This window comes from Myotis lucifugus, unplaced genomic scaffold, assembly GCF_000147115.1.
Source record: "Myotis lucifugus unplaced genomic scaffold, Myoluc2.0 scaffold_418, whole genome shotgun sequence".
NCBI classification, from domain to species: Eukaryota; Metazoa; Chordata; class Mammalia; order Chiroptera; family Vespertilionidae; genus Myotis; species Myotis lucifugus.
In genome coordinates, this window is record NW_005871466.1 from 784,974 (window position 1) to 787,311 (window position 2,338).

The 2,338-nt window shown below is 47.3% G+C and overlaps 1 long non-coding RNA gene across 1 annotated transcript in view; it reads right to left on the reverse strand.

Moving 5' to 3' along the window:
- LOC111823191 overlaps positions 1 to 1,832 on the reverse strand; it is a 6,052-nt gene extending 4,220 nt beyond the window's left edge. The window contains exon 1 of the long non-coding RNA XR_002826198.1: positions 952 to 1,832. This is a non-coding gene — a long non-coding RNA (uncharacterized LOC111823191). The remainder of the gene's footprint in view (positions 1 to 951) is intronic.
- Positions 1,833 to 2,338: the final 506 nt, after the last annotated feature.

Here is a 2,338-nt window from a genome sequence, read left to right on the forward strand (position 1 = left end):
GCACAGGAGAACAGTGCTCAAAGGAAAAAGAAAAAGAAAAGGTTTCATTGTAAGTGCTGTAGCATTATCTTAGTGGAGAAGTCAGCGAACAGTTTGTCTGCAAGGTGTCAGTGTGCTTCAACTAGTCATAGCAATTTGGTGTTTACGACAGATGTGCCAATTGAATTAGTGATAGTTCATCAACCCAGAGATCTTATGATTTTAAGTTGTGGTGTGAGAAAGTCCAATCTGCAGAAGTTTTCTGCAAAATGATCACACAGTATGACAGCTTTACAACAAAACGGGAGAGCAGGCAGGAAGGGTGATGATGATGTCTTGGTTTGTATGCCAATGACATGGGCCAAATATGTCTTTCCAGGCAGATGGACAGTTGGGGGTGATGGGTGGTGGGGGAAGTTGGGGACGAGCAGATCGGCGGGGGAAGCCAGTTGGGGGCAAGCAGGCCAGCAGTGGGGGGCAATTGGGTGTGATCAGGCCAGCAGGAGGGGCAGTTAGGGGTGAACAGGATGGCAAGCAGAGTGATTAGGGGTGATCAGGAAGGCAGGCAGGTGAGCGGTTAGGGGTCAGTGGTCCCAGATTGCGAGAGGGATGTCTGACTGCTGGTTTAGGCCTGATTCCACAGGAGTCCCAGATTGGACAGGGTGCAGGCTGGGATGAGGGACACCCCCCCCCCCCCCGCCGCCTCTGTGCACGAATTTCATGCACTGGGCCACTAGTGTTACTATAAAAGCTCAAACTTGACTCAATCTTTATTTTCTTCCCCAAAATTACTCCACTAGTATTTCCTGTCAGAGGCAGCTCTTCCCACCCAGGTGCCCCACCCTGAAGCCCCAGGCTAAGGCTTCCACTCCACGTGCCCCCCCCCCCATGCCCCGCCCTCCTGAGCTCCCTCTCGCAGCCCTGCCCCAAACTCCTTCCCCTTACATGCAGGGCTCCTGGCTGCTGCCTGACCTGGACAAGCTGCTCGGACTGGGTGCTTCTAGAGTCTGTGCGTTCTCCTCCCTCCCCTTCTGGCTCAGAGGCAGGGCCCACAGCCATGTGCCTTCTGCTTCCTAACGAGGCCCCTGACAGAGGAAGGCAATTTTTGAAATAAATTACTACTTTTGACATTGGAAATGAATACAATACTTATGTAAAACTTTGACAATGTTTTATGATTAAACTATACATTTTTATCCTTAAAAAACAAGAGCAGGGAGGGAAACAATTTTTTCTTATGAATATGCTGTGATCAATATTTTCAGGTATGTGCCTTAAGTGTATCAGCAATTTACAGGTATTTTATTTTTATTTTTTAAATATATTTTATTGATTTTTTTACAGAGAGGAAGGGAGAGAGAGAGTTAGAAACATTGAAGAGAAACATCGATCAGCTGCCTCCTGCACACCCCCTACTGGGGATGTATCCGCAACCAAGGTACATGTCCTTGACCAGAATCGAACCTGGGACCCTTCAGTCCGCAGGCTGATGCTCTATCCACCGAGCCAAACTGGCTAGGGCTTTACTGGTCTTTTAAATCGACTTTATTTGAAGTTACTTTTAGATTTACAGAAAGGTTGCAAAGATAATAGTCTGCCTCCCCCCGTCCCCCCTACACACACACACCGTCTCTCCGTCTGTAACTGGTACATTTGTCAGAACAAAGACATTATGTAAACTAGAGACCTGGCTCCGCTTTCATCAGCTTTTTCGTGCCCTTTTTCTGTCCCAGGATCTAATCCAGGACCCCACAGGGTCATCCCGTCAGCCTAGGCTCCTCTGGCCTGTGACAGGGATTCAGGTTCGTCTCATTTCTCATGACCTTGATAGTTCTAGCAGTTTCCTTCCTCATGTCCAGGCTTCCCTTTAAAATGTTTAGCACATTGAACATATTTATAATAGCTGCTTTTAATATTGTTGTTTGCTAATTCTTTCACTTCTGGGCCTGTTTAATTGATCATCTCCTTGTAACAGGTCACACTGGATCCAGAATCTGTGCCTTCGTGTTGAGCACTGGATGGTGTTGTTCTCCGTTACAGAGTGTTACATTTTGCCCTGGCTGGTGTGGCTTAGTGTTCAGAGCGTCAGCCCATGCAACGAAGGGTCTTGGGTTCAATCCAGTCAAGGGCACGTACCTGGGTTGCAAGTTCATCCCAGTCCAGTCAGAGCTTGTGCGACAAAGCAACCAATCGATGTGTCTCTCTCACATTGATGTTTCTCTCTTCCTTCCTCCTTCCCTTCCACTCTCTCTAAAAGGCAATGGAAAAAATATCCAAGGGTCCGGACTTAAAAAAAAAAAAGAGATTTTATTCTGGTGGCAGTTAAGTTACTGGAGAATCGGTCCGCCTTTTGAATCTT